The sequence below is a fragment of the Strigops habroptila genome, chromosome 7, assembly GCF_004027225.2.
Source record: "Strigops habroptila isolate Jane chromosome 7, bStrHab1.2.pri, whole genome shotgun sequence".
In the NCBI taxonomy this organism is placed as follows: Eukaryota; Metazoa; Chordata; class Aves; order Psittaciformes; family Psittacidae; genus Strigops; species Strigops habroptila.
This window is the reverse complement of record NC_044283.2, coordinates 11,528,270-11,547,062: the sequence shown is the minus strand read 5'-3', so window position 1 is coordinate 11,547,062 and position 18,793 is coordinate 11,528,270. Positions and strand designations below refer to the sequence as shown.

Here is an 18,793-nt window from a genome sequence, read left to right as displayed (position 1 = left end):
AAAAGTGAAAAGGACTTTTCTCATTACAGTAAAGCTATACTTTAAATATAGTTAGAAAGTTGTTTAAATAGTCATATTACATTCACACATATATTTAATAGTAATATTATTACTTATCATTTTAATGTCATCCTTTACCTGTGCTTAACCAGTTTTACTGAAAACAGAAGTAAAAGAAATATCTAGACCTACATTTTCTGAAGTACGTATTAAGTGGCACCATTGGGAGCCACAGTGGACCTCACATAGACTCCTGGGTTTCTGACTCACTCAGCATGCACATGAGGCTGCTGTTACAAGAACCAGAGACAGGCAGGACTTATGAACACTTTCTTCATATTCCCATTTTTCAATACAGATGGTGCAAGTGAGTGCTTTCTTAGCGCCTTGCAAGTACCAATAGTTGAGTCCTAATTTAGAAGTGAATAGATTAAAACAAACTGTTCCTCCTCAGTTCAAAAGCACATTTCCAAATGCTAATCTTCAAGATTAGTAAATGTAACATTACTTCATGAAAATGTATTCTCATTTCACTCTAACTTTGGCTTCCTCCTGTCACAGTCTCACCACGGATCTTTTTCTCCCAGTCTCAAAAACGTGGTGTGAAAAACATAACATATGAAAAAACCCATTTGATGCTCAAATAAAAGATTTCATCCTACTGTCTCAAGAGAAGGGAGGAGGGAAAGAAAGCACACTTCTGGCTCATAGCTGTTACCCACGTATCAAGAACAGCCAATGCGACAAGTTACCACAAACATGATGAAAATTGTTTTAACAAAGAGTATGCCTATTCCCTCAAGTCCCATGGATAAGCAGGGCAGGGGTTTGCCCTGCACTCAGTACCTTTGCTTTTCCTAACCTATCAACACCAGTTCAGTCATGTCAATTTAGCTCCAGCCCTTGAAGTACACTGAATAATGCAGTTATATATCCCATCACTACTCTTCCATACCCCATAACTGCTCTTCTACACCTGATGTAGACAAGCATCGATGCATTTATTTCATAAATTATTTTATTATTTGAAATCATTCTCCTCTTCAATCAACGTTCAAGTTAGTTGCCCTCTGCTTCACCCTGCATTTGGTTGCACGTCAAGTTGCATTCCATCTTTGAAGGACAGTGATTGAAAAGAAACTGAAATGAAATCCCCTACATAATTTCTAACTACGGTCTTTTGGTAAGAAAGCGGACCCAAAAAAATTCCCATTGGCAAGACCTTGTATTATGAGACTGAAAATCACTATGCGGGAGCACCTTGGTCTCATTTCTTACAAGTGGGCGCTTTCTCACCATTTGTCTCCTAAAGCAATTTGTCAGGATACTGACTCTATCATACAAAAATTCAATCAGATGCACGTACTCAATCAAATACAGCCTAAGGCAAGGCAAAAAACCCTCAAAAGGATGGCAGACAATTATATAGAGGATAGGGTACCATTCAGCAATGAAAGTATGCCAAGTCCAAAAAACCTCCAGTCTGGGGCAGCCTTTTGCTTAAGAACAAGCGCAAACATAAATAATAATGAATATCATTATTTGGGGAGGATATTTAAAAATGAAGTGATTTCACTGGTGGAGAAAAAACTAGTTTAATGTTTTCCGGTCTAGTAGAAATATTGTCATCTTTGGATGAGTGCAGTTAGATTAAGCTCATCTTTCCACTGTAAAGTGCCCTGTATGAGTAGATGTTGATAGATGATCATTTGGAAAAGCGGCTATCAGTCACAATCAATACACCACTTTAAATTTTCCCTTCAGAAGTTACTATTTTTAATCTGGAATCTGACTGCAATCTGACCTAACAAGTATCTTAGTAAAAATCCTATAATACCAATACAGTAAAAGAGTAGTGAAACATTATTTATCCTATGCAATATACAATTCTTGCCTAGAAAGATTCTGAAAATGCGGGCACATAGGAAGAATGTGCAGAAGAATGTGCATAGAAGAATGTGCATAGAAGAAAAAAGCCTCTGGGAAGATAAAGAACCTAGGGCAATACAAAACTACCTGCGTCAATCTCTTTGCTAGTCTCGATATACATTTCACAGTTGTTTAGCCAGCTCAATAATGCTATTTCTTAGCCCTCACACTTGGAACAGATAAGATGCAGCCCTCTGATCCTTAAATTAAAGAACATGCAACTTTATGCTGCTGAAGCTTTTAATCATCCAAGACACACAGTCTAATACTGTCAAATTTGAATTCAGTAACATAATTCCATGGTGCGATCAGATAAAAAAGGAAAATAATAGTATCCTCAAAAGCTGAGGTTCCAGTAATCTTCACTACTAGCCACAAGCCGGCAGACAAGCTGAATGCAAAACAAGATAATGGCAGCAGACAATGAGAATTCTCACTCAAAGGGTTCTCCTGCTGGCGTTCCGTGACTTCCCAGCAATTCTATTATTAGGGTCCCAAGTCCCTGATCTTTCTCTTATTAGTCAATGACAAAAATTCACTTTCTGCAGGCAGAGGAAGAGCCACTGTAGGCGTGGATGCTATTTCTTAAGCACAGGAAGAAAGAGGTTATAACTCTGATTATAAAAGCCAAATTGAAAATAATAATATTATTAAATGCTTTATAAAGTTTACTACAGTATAAATAATAATTCCATAGGAAAATGCACTTTACATGTGGAATCAGCAAACACTGAACATTTATTTTTTCCAGTTTGAAATGCATTTCCCCCCTTGTGGTTTGGACCAACTTCCATGAGTGAATGTGGAGTGTCTTCTCCTCCTGACAGAAATCTCATTGGGAAGAAATTCTCACTTTAATAATGAAACGATAACAAAAGGAATTTAACATTTTCCTAGTAGGCTTACCTCAGAAAATTCCAATAATCACAATTTGGAGAATTATGCCACTAATAACAACTTCTCCGATCCAAGGAAAAATCTTCTTGTTGTGTCCTTTGTCTGCTTTCAGGTAGTTACACCCTGACAGACTCTATTATCACAAGGCAAAGTTGCTCAATATTATTTTGTTCCTTTCTGAACTATGCAAAAATGCTCTTTATTATTGACAGTAGCAAAACCATCCTGTGAAGTGTTATGGTACACACAGAGCCATGCTTCGTTCTACCACTCCCAGAGCTGATAAGAGCCTTCTAGAACTATACACATACTTTTAACTGCTTCATTGCACTCAGTGCAGCTGAACTGAATAGGGGAAGGATTATTTTGGCATACAACTGTAATGAAGTGAAGTGATAAGCGATCCAGGATGGCCATGACGGCCTATACTGACCCTAATGAATGCAATCAAAGGTGCACGTATGTGTGGAAAGTCCCAGAAACATTTCACGTCAGTGGGATAACTTGCATGGCCTCTTCTCCACTGGGCTGATCAAGAGATAAGCACAACCTGTAATTTTAATAGCAAATAGTATAGCATTACGTGACACTGCCCATTTAAGAAGTCCAGGGCTGTAAAACAAGAGGTGAGATGGTTTGCTCTATAGATTGCTTGACAGAAAGGGCAGGTGAGCTAGCCCTTGTAAACTGCAGTTCAAAAGTGGTGTGACAAATGGCCTTCTGGATATAACACCTATCATTACTCGAAAAATTTAGTTTCCTGGTAAAGTAGATAAATGCTTGTTTATCCTAGAGTTCCTAAAGTCACTTGAGTTACAGAAGTTAAGATGAAAGCATATAAACCAGGGGAGACTACAGCAATAAAGGGAAAAGATGCTATAAGATTGTTGCACGCTTCTCTCTCTTCTATGAACTTCATTAAAGCAAAGATTATGGTTTTGTACTGAAATCTTGGGACTTCTGAGGCACTAGCAGGTCTAATGAGAGAGATGACCGGTGTACCAAAATCCTTACAACCTTACTATGCATTTTCAAGCATTCAGGCAGACTAAGTCAGTTCTTTCCTTCCCTCTTCACCCTGAGGATCTGCCATTTCCAGTTCCTACTCCCTACCCCATCTCATGAAGTCACTAATTCTTTTGAGTTATTAACATGTAAAGAGCTGCTCCGGGGTATTCCAAGTGCTCTGTAAGTCACTGATGACAACCTGCTAGAATGGCACACACTTCTTTGGCTATACATATAGCTCAAGCTATAACCTGAGTAAAAGCACATTCCTGCTATGTTGTCTCTGTGCAACTTTGGTCCTGGCTCAGCTGGGTGACTGGACCATCCAGGTGATGCGTCCTGCCAGGAACAGCTCCACAGTCACACTTAGGAAAGCTGCATACCTTCATTTCATGTATCTTTACTTTCACATATTTACATTTAGATCTTACTCTTCTGGGGTTATCCAGATCCTAACTCACAGAGAAAAGCACTTAGACCTCAATAGAAAACAGTCCTTTCCTACAGCGATATATAGGGAAAGGGCTGGACTCTTTCATAAGTTCTGCTTGCAAATCACTCCCTGAAGGGAAAGAAGAACTTAACTAGTGTAAATGCAAAAACTGAGACTACTGAAAGCACACTCACACCAAGCTAGGTTTGATCCCTATTTGGGCAGAGTATTCTTTATTTGGTGTTTTTCTTTAAAGCTGGCAGAATGACAACCCCAGAACAGCTGGGTTTTGTAAGGACTGGTGTGTCAGGAAACCTAGCCCAGATGACCCCAAGTTTCAAAGATAGATTTTCACCCTTTGCTCTCATAAAGTACAATAAACTTTGGGGCAATCCGAGTTTGCACTTAGATCTTGGAGCCTGCAGATGTGCTCACCATAAACCAGAAGGAATCCCCGAGTGCAAGTACAGCAGAGCTAGTCCATACTGCTTAAAAAGATATTATTGTGGTAGGAAAAAGAGGTTGAAGGAGTTGAAAAGGGTTGAAAGAAGTCTAAAATCCCTAATATCATACCTCTTGAGACAGCTTCTGCTTTCCTTGCAATTTAATTAATTTTTCAGCTGTTTTCCTTGGGAAGTCAGTCACATGAGCCCTCAACACACACCTGTAATTGCCTTGGTAGTGAGAGCTACTGTTTTACAGGGAAGCCTTCAGTATAGCTTATTTTTAACACACAAATTACTTTTAAAAGTTACATAGTAACTATAAGCAAGAGGACAGAAAAATGAGAGACCTGGAGAAGGTAAGGTCAAAGGGGAGACAGCTCTCAGCAAGATTTTCCACATATGCAAAATCCATACTGGGCGTTTTGTAACCAATAATAAAGGAGAAGATCCAAAGGGATGTGAAGGGAATTGCACCACGCAGACAGACAAACAGGAACAGCAGTCGCCAAGGGACTAATTGGGACTTGAGTCAGGTTAAAATTAACTGTTGTGCCTTTTGGGTTTGTTGGATACAGTCTGGTCCAGATCAGCCCTAGGATCAGGCTCGGGATGTGGTTGTCACAGGGAGGAAGGTGTCTTGGTGGCTTCAGGTCACAGCAGTGGAGGTCACTGAGAGGCTCCTTCTGGGGGCAGAATGGCTGATTTGGGGTCAGCACATTTACACACCTCCTGAGTTGACTCCTGTCCGCGGGGGCTCCCGTTCAGCAGATCAGCATAAACACTCCAAGCAGTAATCTCGCCAACATTCAAAAAGACGATTCCTTTATTCAAAGCCGAAGCGCTTGCATAAACACTTCTCTGAGCTCCAGGGAAAGAAGTGCAGGAGACCAAGAAGCTGCAAAAAGTGAACAAGGACAGCAGAAAGTCCCAGGAAGATGAAAAGTTCACAAGCCACAGGAACAGACAAACTTCCCAGAGAGGGAACAGCTCTTCCTTTCCCTCAGAGGACACTTTTTGTTTATTGAAGTTTCTGAGTGTGTGCTTTCAGCTGCTCTGCATGTTCAGGTGTTTGTTTTCATTAATTTCTGAAGTGAGAGACTTTTAGGTTTTTATTTTGATGAGGGTTTTTTTTTTGAGGTTCCAACTGTTTGGGGTTTTTTCCTTTTAAATGAGACCTTACTTGTTAAATATCCCTTTTTCAGACCGACTCACTAACCTTGGAAATAGGACCGTTTTGTAACCAGGTGAGGTCCCACCCATCTGCACTCAGCATTATTCATACTGGCTCTCATCCAGAATTTTCCCCAAGACTCTTCAGGGTGGATTTCATTCCTGTTAAGCTCAAAACGAAATGCCATGGCCCTGACCTAGCCTCTGTCTCCTTTCAGCTCTCCCGGTCTTCCTGAAGGACTCACCATGCACCATTCATCCCCCTGTCCAAGGAGACTCACAGCTTTTCTGGTTCTAATGGCAAACACATGGTGCAGATAAAGGAATTAAAGCAAGAAGAGCTCTGGTATATTCACAGAAGCTTCTCAGCCTTAATATATTTTTCCCCCACTCAACAAGCAAATCTTTTGCAAAGGGTATTCTTGATAATGTGTGTTAAAATCAAAGTTGAAAATCAGTTAGGTCCTAACTTTCAGGTATTTATTTCTTCTGTCTGTATCTCCTACAGCCAGTGACATATCCAGTAAGTATTTCACTCTATTCCCTAGGATGGATTGGCTTACAAGAATAAATCCCACTCTCCACAAGGCAAATTTCTTTCAGTTTGATTTGTGCTAAGCCCAGCAGCAGAACAGCATCAAAGAGTGGCCCCTCTGCAGATCAGCTCTTGGCCACCACTACCCTGGTGGACGCTCAGCAGTCCTGCTTCTTATCTGACGACTTTGCCTTTTACATTATCTTAATTTCAACTTCCTGCCATTTTATCATTTTCCATTGCGGCCCACCCTGCTGTGCAGGGCTTGAACAAATGTCCTTTCCTTGGTCTGTGCCAGCAGCAGGAGGCCAGCTGGTTTGCTCCGTGCTCATGAAGCAGGAGCCCCCAGACAAAGACAGAGGACTCAGCTCCTGAGGCTGATTTCTGCTGGCAGCTTCCCCTCTCTTCCTTGTCCTCCTGATGTGATGGGACTGCTTCTGGCTTTGGTCTCTCAAAACCCCTCTACCAAGCAGTTGTACAGCCGTGGTGCCTGGATGATGGAGCTTGCAGTCCAGAGTTTCAGCCTCTCCTGGCCCCATCATCCCCTGCTTGGGCAGAGGTGCTGGGCTCGGACCCAGGGGCTGATGCCGGATCAACAGTGAGGACAGGCACCACTGGCATGCAGTGGCTGACAGCACCATCTGAAACCACCTAAGGATGTCAGTCAAATCCTTCCCCTCAGCTGCCAAAATCCTCAGAGACAGCCCCAATGTTTCAAGACAGACGACATGCAGCATTGTTTTGGGCAGGCTCCTTTTTCCTTGGGTTTGATGGTCTCTAGGGCAGGGGGTGAGAGCTGCAGCCACCGCCCTGCCTAATGCCAGTTAGCAGCTGGGGCCATAAAATCTGTCAAACTGACACAGCACACACAGAGGAAAGCCACAAAAGTCAATCTTTCCATAGCCAGCTAGCCAATTCAAGTAATTTTTTTTTCTGACAGAGTAGATAACCCTTTTGCTAAACATATTTCACATTTTATGAGCATTTTCCTTGCACCTGCTATTGCACATTTCTTAATAGCATTTCAAGCTTCCTTGCCTAAATCTGGTACCAATGCAGCTTCCACCAAGAACTGGATGATTAAAACTCTCTAGAATTATAGATCATACCCTGCAGTTGGCCATCAACATCACCAGTTTGAAGCTTAGGGCCTTAACATTGTACTTGATAGTATAACAGTAAATATATACTTACTAGCAATTAATCATTTTTCTCAGAAAACCTGTGTAACAAAGACAAGTCTAATATATATGACCTATACCTATACACACTTTCTCCATACCTATCTATATCTACATCCATATTTGTATATATCATATATACACAAAAATATATGCTCATGTTAGAATTACATATTAGCAATTCTGCCTGTCCCATTGCTTCTTGCTTTCCCATCTGTTAGCTACGACTTTGCCTGCGAGGAAGCCCGACACGAAGTGGCAACCTCTCACTGTAGTGAACCCTGGAAAGTTGTACTTAGCGCAGCTAAGAAAAAGGAAAAGCTATTAGAAAAAGAGAGGAAATTAATCTGAAAACAGGGTGTAACAATGTAAAAAAAAAAAAAAAAAAAAAAAAAATCAAAGAACACAAAATATTTTAAATTTCAGTAAAACTCCAAAACCAGAAGAAAGTCAGTAGGGAAAACCAACCAAACACAAAACAAACAAACAAAACACAGGGTGTTAATAATGTTTTGAATGCTGAAAAGTGGGATGCTGCAGCTGATCAGCTGATCTTGGACACTACATTATAAACTTGACTCCAAATAAGCTCTAGAATAGAGTGTGAAGGTACATACCTTCCTACAAAAAATAGCAAACTGAGAAAGCTATGTTTTCATATGAGAAACAGAGAAGTCTGAAAACACTTCTTTATTCCCTGACACTTGTGTGTGCAGAAAACACCTAAATCAATCCAACCGCATCAACTCCTTAGTAAAAATAATGCTGAGGAGTAGAAAGAAACTGGAGCGCATCAACTGCAAAAGGCTGAAGCTGCAACAGCTTGTGAATGATGTGCCAATGCCATTGAGACTTAGTGGAAATCTCTTCTACCGCTTTACAATTGTCGTATTTTATTAATCAGCCCAAAAGCACATGGTAAAATTGAAATCTGCCTACAAAACTGGTACATATGGGAAACGCTCACTCCTGGTTGTTTTATTTCAAACAAAACCTACAGTAGCTCCCATTGTTTGTTTGTTTTTCCCCCCAGACTAGACAGCATGTGGCTTATGAGCCACACTGATAGATGCGATAAAGCTGCTGCCAGATCTGATTGATGACGGCTCTAGGAAATGCTGTGAAGGTCACAATGTAATTCTCTCCTTGCAGCTGCTTTGGGTAAGAAATGGTACAGCAAAATAAAATTTGGATCTGCTAATTGCTAATAACCGGGAAAATCCCTCCTTACCTTGCCTTCTCTTCCAGTTTTGAACAGGAATGCCATAAGCATGTGTAACTGATGAGAGACCAGGTAAGTTTCAAACTGATACATAAACATACTTCAATGGACAAAAAAAAGTCCACCCACAGCAACTGGGCAAATATTGAGCTTTTATACATTTGAAGACAGTGCACAGTAGTTTCGCATGAAAGAAACATATTAAATAACTTTTACTATTTGCTTCTCTGCAAAACTGAGATAACATACCACTACATATTTTGTGTGAAGGACTGCTATTTGATCATATGAATACACGAATTAATATTCCTTTCCCAAAGTTTGTTCATTTTAAATGAACCAAACAAGCATGCTAATTAAAAGTGGTTACCAGCTCAGGATAAATTCAGCAAGCCAAAACATCAGTCAGTCACCAGGACACCAAAATCTTGTTTTCCATAAAAGTTGAGATGTGATTAGGACAGTGATAAGAGACTTCGGGGAATTCACAAACATGATATAATGACAGTCCCCCTAATGAATAATATATATTTACTGCAACTCATAGCAATTACCTCACATACACAAACTGCTGTATTTCTTGGGCGTAAAATGCTGTTATCCTTGAGACATCAGCTACATTACAGATTAAATTTGAAACCACTTGTGTACTCCTTTCTGGCACTTATTATTAATGGATGGAAATATTTTTATTCAGCATTTTGTGCTCATAAAGATTTTGGCACAATAAGGCCGTTACCAACATCTGTCCTAGAGAAAGACAGCCTTTATGTCACTCAGCTCAAAAACATATGACAGCAGTGAGATGCTGGCAGCAGCAATCCCCTAGACAGTTAAAAAAATCCCACCACTATGTCACCATGAAAGGAATAATGCACTGCTTTTTTTTTTCCCAAAAGCTTGTTTCCTTCAGTTTAGGAAAGAGATTTAAAGAAGACAGTCCTATGCTTATTTTACTGTTAAAAATATACCATCAACTTTTAAGATACCTTTACATGTAAAGAATAGATATAACATTCAATCTATCCAAAAAGTCCTCTTGAGAGATTCTTTCCTAGATTTCTTAATGGACACTGGTAAAATATACAACAGATATTGATTCATCCTTTTCACAGCCTAGGGTATTCTCCCAGGGCTGCTCTAAGAGAGGCGATCACCATCAGCTCATTTGGACATTGCTGTGTGTTAAGGGTGCTCAGCACCTTGAGCAGTCAAACCTTACTACGCACCATACATCATGACCAACTTTCTGTTAAGGTGGCAGAGAGGTAATGGATGGCAGACAATTTTGATTTTCTGCTATAGGGCTTATGTCCCAAATCAGTTTGTTATCTGCTAAGAGATATTCCCCTTTCCACAAACCCCAGTTATGTTCCTGCAATACTATTCATTGGCATTTTTAGCATTAGCATGTGTTTTTGTGACCTGGAGAATCAAGAATTAACTTTTAGTCAGTGAGTAAGAACAATTAATCTAATTTATCCTATTAGTTAATTACTAATCTATAATTTAATCTATATATAGTATAGTGCTGTTGCATATGCAATACAAATGCAAGACCTTCACATGTACCTAGATGGGTAGGTGTGGTCCAACAATTGCTCATCTCTGCTCATAGTTTTCCTACCTGCTCATAGTGTTGACAGACTATTCTTTGTATTGCTTTATTCAGACACTTCCCAAAAAGACAGCTGGTATGGTATTAAAAACCTAAGTTTGCTCTAAGGCCAGCTCAGGATGCTTCATAGTAGAAAAGCTCCTCCTGATAAACTTCAGTAAATAACCTTAATAGATGTAGAATAGGAGTACCTTCAAGACTGAGCTTTTTCAGTCCTGGTTCGGAGTTCACAGTAACTCTTAGTCCTTTGGTTGACTTCCATTTCTCTATTATTTTTGTTGGATTTGACTATTAGAGTTCAACTGGGAGCCTAAGAACATTTATATTAGCATATATTAACCTAGAATAACACCTACTGAGTGTGTAACACACTCACCTGCCCAGCCCAGACAGACAATTCCTGTGCCAGATGAAACACTACCAATAAACTGATTAATCAGAGGAAATTCAGGGTCATACTAGTAGCTAGGTGTCATTCACATCCAAAACAAGTTGAACTGCATAACTAGAAGGGATGCATAAATTCTTTGAAAAGCTGACACAGCAGGCCTTAGTGTGACTAAAACCAAAATAGCACGGAGTGAACTAAACTGTACAGGAGTTTGGAAGAGCAAGTTCTTGCATCCCACCCTCCCACTTCAGCAAGAGATCTCTTGCAAATGAACATAAAGCACATGCGTTTCTCCTCCTCGCCCCCTCCTCACAAAACAAAGAGCGCAGCTTGGAACAATGCCATTCACCAGGCAGGAGCCTGGATACCATGCTCCCATTGACAGATGTATCAGATAGGAAACTTCTGAAAATGGACAGAAATTAAACCAGTCAACTCCAGATTGCATAATCCAGCCCTGAACTGCTGGCTCTTTGTCCTGGGGCAGCATCTTAAGGAAATCTGTAGCGAGCATTAGGGCAAGACAATTCCTGGTCTGACCTTACAGCAGGTTCTCTTTGCACCACTAAAAAGGAATAGCACAATTAGCCATAGGTATACCAAACACAGCCTGCCCCAACTGAGATTTCTTTTATTATTTTCATGTCTCTGACAGTATCCTTTCAATTTCGAGAGCTTCAAGAGATGAAAATGAAAAACCTCACTAAGATTGTAAGATTTTAAAACAGTGTGAGTGTTGAAGTGTCTTTGGATTTTATCCCTCCTTGTTGCCACTGCTTCAAGAAACACTGCAGTTTCAATCCCACAGATCCTTCAAATCTCTTCATCTAAAAATCTACCTGAGACCCAGGAATACTACATAACACTTTGAATTTTGCTGACATATTTCCTGGGAAACACCAAAGAGTGCCACATATCACCAACGGCAGTGAGTATCGGCTCATTGTTCTGTGCACAGGCTTGTCACTGCCATCACTGGATGCCCAGACACACAAAGAAAACTGTAGATGCTTCTTTTCAGAAACCATTTCAAATTGTTTTTAAACCCATCTGGAGCCCTATAGCCCCAGATAGACAGGACAGATCTCTCTCTGGCTCTAATGCAGGATTCATACCTCTTCCACCCCACTTCCAAAAGGATAATGGATTGTTCAAAAGAAAGTAATTGTACAGCTTTTCCCATGGAAACCACCAGGAGGCATAAGGGATGATGGAAGCGCACCAAGTGCCCATATAGGAGAGCACTGACGGATGGATCCATCTGGCTGCCAGGCTGTTCCCTTGTGCCCCTGCACCCACCCAGCCTTCCAGGAGAAGCAGAGAAAAAGAACTTCAAAATACTGTTATTTTCATGAAACAAAAAAGTGTCCCTGTAACACTTGGAGCAGACAGAGACAGAGCACCTGCGAGGGCGAGATGCTGGTTATGGAAAACACCTCCGAGAGCCGAACCAAGCCGTGCTGTGACATTTTTCTCTCATGGAACAAAACAAAGAACTGCACAAAGAACAGCAGAATTGGTTGGCTTGGAAAGCCCCGGACAGCACTACAATATTTAACTAGATCTTTCTAGCTTTGAGATGTATTGTTTTATAGCCAGATCTCAGCTGAAAATATCAGTCATTGCAAAGGTCTGATAAATAAAACAGGCACAGACACACCAAGTGTTTGCATCAAACTGATCATATAGGATCCAGAGGAGAGATTAGCTAAATACTTCTCTTGCTCCTGACATCTGCCTTGTCTTGCCTTTCAGAAGCTGCATTCATTCATCTACACTGCCTTTCTGGGCAGGTGACCGCCTCAGTTTCCAGGAGATGCCTGCCTGAATCCATTCACCTCCTGCAACTCCAGAGCTTGGAGTTTATAAAGCAACGTCTGCTTTTGGCTGTTTATCAGGATCTTTTGCCGCCTATTATTTTCCTACCGGCTAAATCTTTGGCAAGTTTTCTCTATCCCACACACACAAAACACATAACGCGCATAGAACCAACAAAGTTAAAACTGAGTTTCCAAAAAATCCCTCAGTGGAAGAAATCAAAATACGTCGCTCTGAACTGAGCCACCGCCTACCAATCGCAGGCTGCTTTTTAGTTTTAACCTCTCTGTTAAACAGGAAATAAAAAGGAGGGGGTCAGACCGGGAAGCCAATGGGATAAATCTGGAAGGATGGTTCTTTTCGCCTTTGCCCTTACTGAATCCAGGACTGTAACATGATGCAATCTCTCGGCTACGATGAAACGGGTTCAAATGGCAAAGGCTGGAAAGAGACCACCTCTTCCCACCCTAAAAAGGCAGAGAATAATGAAACTCCCAGCTGTACAAAGCAGCAGCGCGGTTGCCAGGCTGGTGCCCTTCCCCGGGAAGGGATGCGAGTTTCGGGATGGCGAACAGAAGGTTTCAGCCCGGAGGATCTCAGCCGGATTTCTGCTCTATCAAGCCCAGGCACGGGCCGCACCGTGCAGCGCTGCCGGGGCCCGGGGGGAGCCGAGGGGAGCTGCCGCCGCCTGATGCTCGGGCTCCCGCGCAGCTTTTTCCATGTGCTTCTCGCGGACAAGAGAACGAGCGAGGCTTTTTTGCTTTTTAGGCTTTTTTCCAGTAAGCCCACAGCTTTCCTAGCACGGGCTGCCTGGAGCAGAGCGGAGAAGGGCAGAAAAAGCCCTTTTCTGCATCCAGCCCTTCCCCTCCCTCTTTCTTCCCCCTCTTTACCCTCCCCGCCAGCGGAGCTGGGGAATGATGCTGCGGGGCCGCGGGAGCCCTCCTACCTTTCGGGCCGTCCTGCCGCGGCTGCCGGCTCACAGCAGGCTCCGCGCAGCGCCGCGGAGCGCAGCCAGCACCGCGCCGCGCCGCGCCGCGCCGGGGGCGGGAGGGGCGGGACCGGCGCCTCGTCCCGCCCGGTCCCACCGCCCCGCGGGGCGGGGACAGGGGCCAGGCGGAGCCAGGGGAACAAAGGCGGGATGGGGGGGGTCGGCAGCATCCCCGGGGGGGCCGGGGTGCGGTAGCCCCCGGGTACAGGGTAGGAGCGGGGCAGGTGTGTGCGGCATCCGCCGGGAACAGGTAGGTGAGACGACGTGCCCCCTGCGAGGCGGATGCTGGCAGGTCAGACATGGATTCCTGCCCCCGTGTAAAGCATCTTTGGTGGATGGAGGCTTTTTCCCAGAGCAAATGCTGAAATATTGTGATACCGTTACAGGAGCTTCAGAGCCAGTCCGTCCCCTTCCCATTTACACCCACGAGATGCTGTCACCCGGTACTCAGCTGTGGGGGTATAACCCACAGCATGGAACGGGAGCACACTGAGCATAGAATCATTTACTATGTGATGTGCTAGCTCTTACTGCAGCATGTTGCCATTTACCTAAAATCACAATTTAAGCCTTTCTGTTGAAATAGCATAAACATGCATAGACCCAAATTGGATTTAAAAACCAGGTTCGGTCATCTTTGTTTAGCTTGATAAAAGACAGATTTTAATCAAGAGTGCAAGTTGAGGCAGTTTACGTTGATTAAGGTTTATATTGATTAAAAGTGTCCTCCAAGAGCTTAAAGCAGGCTTCAGTTTTTAACAAAGTTGCAGGTTAAACCAGTGCAAACTTGCATATGGACAGGGTGTGTAAACATGTTCCAAATTTGACAAGTTCATGCATTTCTTTTTTGTCCACAAAGAAATTGGAAAACTGAGGTCACAGAGTAATGTTGCTGAATGAAGAATGTTAGTTAAGGCAATGATATTTCTTCATCTTTAGTCCAGCTGGGTGTTAGAGCATCTTCTCTTTTACTTCAATTCTACCAGTTGGATACACAAATGTTCTCTTGTGAGAAGTATTTGTGGAGCATTCTACATGCAGTCATTCCAATAGGGTGATACCCCAAGTAATAAGTTGAACTAGGGAAAATTTTATCTATTCAGCATCTACACTGCATGGCCAGCTAGGATATGCATGAGATCTCTGAAGACTAAACCAGAAGTGCTGAAGTCACAGCCCAACCTTGTCAGGACAAATTATTTAGCCTAAAATCTCATTTTCAGCTGTTCTGTTTCTTGTATGCCTTTGGGTATGGACAGGGAAGGACTTGCCTACTGGATGTGTTCTGACAGCAGCAGCCTGCTCCTACCTGCCTTTTTTCATTCCACTTGCTGGGAGCTGGCAGGAGCGGGGTTTGGAGTAGTCAGAAGTAGTGATTTTTCTGGCAATATTAAAGGGCTTAGTTGGCCTTGAAAAATTAAACCACAGCTCCTCTTCTCCACAGTTCAATTGCTTTCAGCTAATGCTGTCTTAGAGCTACTTGATTTGTATCATGACCTGTAAAACTTGTTTGCTAGAGAGAGCAATCCAAAAATTTGCTGTAAAAGCACAGCCCTTGGCTGCTGTGGTGCATGCAGTGTAATCCCTGCACATTACCACTGATTTGTATGCTTGCAGTGAGCACTTCCAGGATTTGGTGGCTTTACCGCCTCTGGTTCGGTAAAGTTTAATTACACGTTGCATTAAGTAACACTTCAGTGTGTAGTCTCTGCTTGCCCTAAGACACTGTGTGGCACCTCTGCAGTCTCTAAGCAGGGTGCTTGGCTTTAGCAACACTGCAGAGTATTTCTCCCACAGAAATGTCCTGAAGATGTTAGGGAGCTGATCAGCAAAGAAACAAAGATGAGAAATGGTCATCACAAGACTGTCAAGAAAATAAGTGCTTTATGCCCTGTGCCACATGAGGAAGTGAGATAACAAGGGGTTTGTCCTTAGGCTGTTGGAGGGATTGGTAAGGAATCCTTGTATTCTAGTGGTAACTCCATAAGGAGTGAAGAAGGGGCTATCTATCACAGAGACAAACATCAGGCAGCACAAACAGTTCCTCTTGAAGACAAATTCTGTCTAAAGCTGAAGAGCACAAAAGAACCTTTTTCTTACATGAATTTTTAGTTTCCTTAATGCTGCATTTTAAAATGACGTTCCCTTCCCCCCACCCTCCAATTCTGACTTTGTCTCTATGCATTCTGTAAGCTGCTTCAGCTGCACAACAGACCTGAGTGATTCAGTGTGTTTCTTTCCCATGAGTCTTTAATGACACTATTTAAATACAGATTCCATTTTATAGAATTAAAAGGAACAGCACATAACTCACCTCGAACACAATATCATCAAAATAAATCAACTGATAACTAAGGAGTTTTTTGCATGGAAACTGAAGTCACACCATTAATGAGAAATCTGTGGTTCACAGTAACTGTACGTCATACTTTGCACCCAATAAACCTCTTAAACTAATCTTCTAACACAAAGTAGTAGCAGGTAAATTTGTATAAGTGTCCCTGTTTGAAACACACACTCTCCATGCTTGAAAAAGTGCCTTCTGTCTTAAAGACCAAACATGCATGCAGTGTTCCAAATCCTATCTTTGTTCTCAGTAACTCGCAATACATTTCCACCCTATCAAAGGTAACTTCATTACTGTAGAAATAGTCTTCACAAGCATGACTTGATGTAGCTTAGTCATAAGGATGCCCTTATCTTCCTGTAATCTTCTTAGCACTGGTTATCACAAAAAAAGAAAATAACCAGAGCAAAGAAAAGGAAAACAATTGAGTAGTCCTAACAGTAAGGTATCCAAATGTAGTTGTTTACAAGATTGGGACTTTAACCATCAGATAATTTCTAGTGTGTTGAAGGAGAAAAGTCATGACAATGACAGGCCATGTTTATTATCCTTAGGGTGTGCTTAGAAGAGTTATTATGCATGTTTTAAGATACTTTTTTTTTTCCCCCTTGGAAAATCAACATTGGATGAAATCTGAGAAACACAGGCATGAGGAATAAAATCTCCAACCATTTGTTGTGATTTATGTCTTGTAAGGAACTCCAAGCAATTTGGATTTGGCTCACTTAAATAATGTAACAAGGCAGGAAAACAGTACTTTAAGCATTTAAAAGTATGGGTCAGTTTTTAAAGATACACTCAATTCCACTTCAAATCTGCCTTGGACTGAGTCCATAAGCAGACCACTCACTCGTTTAAGAGGCCTCAAAACCTCAGTGACAACCTGGTGAGAAAACAAGTATAAGAAAAACTCTTGGATGATGCAAGTGATGATTGATACCCTCTGAAGGTCCACTCAATACTTTTCAGTAAGACCTTTCAAGATGCCTCTACAAGAATGGGGGGTAGAGGGGGGAGGAGGAAAGAATGTTCAGGATCTTAAAGTGAAATCATACCTGTAAGAAAGAGCCTGTATGTTCTTGTCATTCAGTACGAGAAAGGCTGTCAAAACAACCAGCCTCTTTGGGGGGGTTTGTTGGGGGTTGAGGGATTTTTGTTGTTTAAGCAGACACAAAACCCCTACAATTGACAAAATGTTGACTTCATGTAGAGATCAGACACTGCCCCGTGCAGAAGACACTGGTGTATTGGGCAGGGGACATAAGGGCTCCCTGGAACCAGCCTTGCTGCGGGTGCCTCCTGCCGTCTCCAACCTCCTGCCCTCGTGTCGTGTTGGCATGGGGGAAGGGATGGTCTCACGGAATAGCAAAAAGTGGGCAAAAATACTGTGCAATCTGGGCTGTCAAGAGATGGAGTGACATTACAGTAATTGCCACTCTTCAGTAAAACATAATGGTGGCAGGATTTCAAAAACAGAAGGCAAGTTCTGGCTTATTAGAACAAAAACCTTTTTCTGCTACTTTGAAACTGTGATTTTTCTGTAAGGCAATCATCAGCGTCTCTACAGCTGTCTCAGACACTTGAAGCATTTACAAATATAGTAATGGAATAAATAGAATAAATGTCTTTTACGCACAGCAAGAAGCTCTTGAAGAAGTCTTTTGCTTGGGTTTTTTTTCCTTTCCTTATCATATACTGTGATTCTGTTAAGGCCGAATCTATTGTAATTAATACTCAAATACTCAGCATCTTTCTCATTTTTTAAAAGAAGAGTATCTTTTTGAACTATGTCTTCAATGAGATGTGGTTTTTTTTCTTGGGTCCCACATACTTTCCAGGTTCACTGGGGGGAAAAGAATTATATTTTACATATACTTTTAGCATTTGTTCCAGGAATCTCACAATGCTGAGTATATATGTGCCCCCAAAGCACTTCTACAGGTAAAACTTTTACAGAAAGTACACCTTTTACACCTTTCTGCAGAAAGCAAATTTGAAAAAGTGTGTATTACAGAAACTTCAAGAAGAGGGATTATGAAGCTTTTACATAATGCACGGGCCTCTCCTTACTCTCTTTACAGCTAGGTCTTCTCCTGGGTAACAAAACTATTTGCAACTATCTTTTAATCACCGAGATGTAAACATCTTAAATTAGGTTCTTCATTTCACTGCTAATTGATTTTGAATGAGGGTGAAGGAGGGAATACATACAAAAAGATAATACATACTTTACAGAATCCCAATGTGCAGCTAAAAGTATTTATTTCCCATTCATACTCTTCTGTTTGAGCGAAACGTAAGCAAACAATCCCTCCTTCTGATTTCACTTTTAAAAGAGACTCTACATAACCTGACCTTTGCGGTCTTGCGCAGGTAAGATTGCCAGTAATTTCAGTGGGTTTAGCATTTAGTGCCTGACATTTTCAAAATGCTAACATCCTTTTATAAGTTGCATATTAAAAGCTGTACTGTTGGGTATTACAAACTTTAATAGAATAAACAAAAAGCCTAGTCTTGTTATTTTTCTTATTTGTTAAGGTTGAACACACTGGGAGAAGGTTTCCTGTAAATCTCACCTCCTTGCCCCTGCTTTCATTGCATTCAAACAAGATTGGGCCAAAAATGTAACCTCCCCCCTTTCCTGTCACTTCACACACACACCCCCCCTTCCCTGTCCTCCATTGTTCAGCAAGGTATGAAACTCTATACCTCTTTATACCTTCCTTCTCCTCTATCATCAAGATCAGGGAACAGTCAGTTCTTGATTATCTGACAAAATAATGCCTGTGTAATTCTGTTGAAAATCTAAA

The 18,793-nt window shown here is 41.7% G+C and overlaps 1 protein-coding gene across 2 annotated transcripts in view; it reads right to left on the bottom strand.

The window, feature by feature from the left end:
- AFAP1 (actin filament associated protein 1) overlaps positions 1–13,742 on the bottom strand; it is a 118,629-nt gene extending 104,887 nt beyond the window's left edge. For both annotated transcript variants that reach the window (XM_030491455.2, XM_030491458.2), the window contains exon 1: positions 13,595–13,742. The gene's annotated coding sequence lies outside the window, so the exon portion shown is untranslated. The remainder of the gene's footprint in view (positions 1–13,594) is intronic.
- Positions 13,743–18,793: the final 5,051 nt, after the last annotated feature.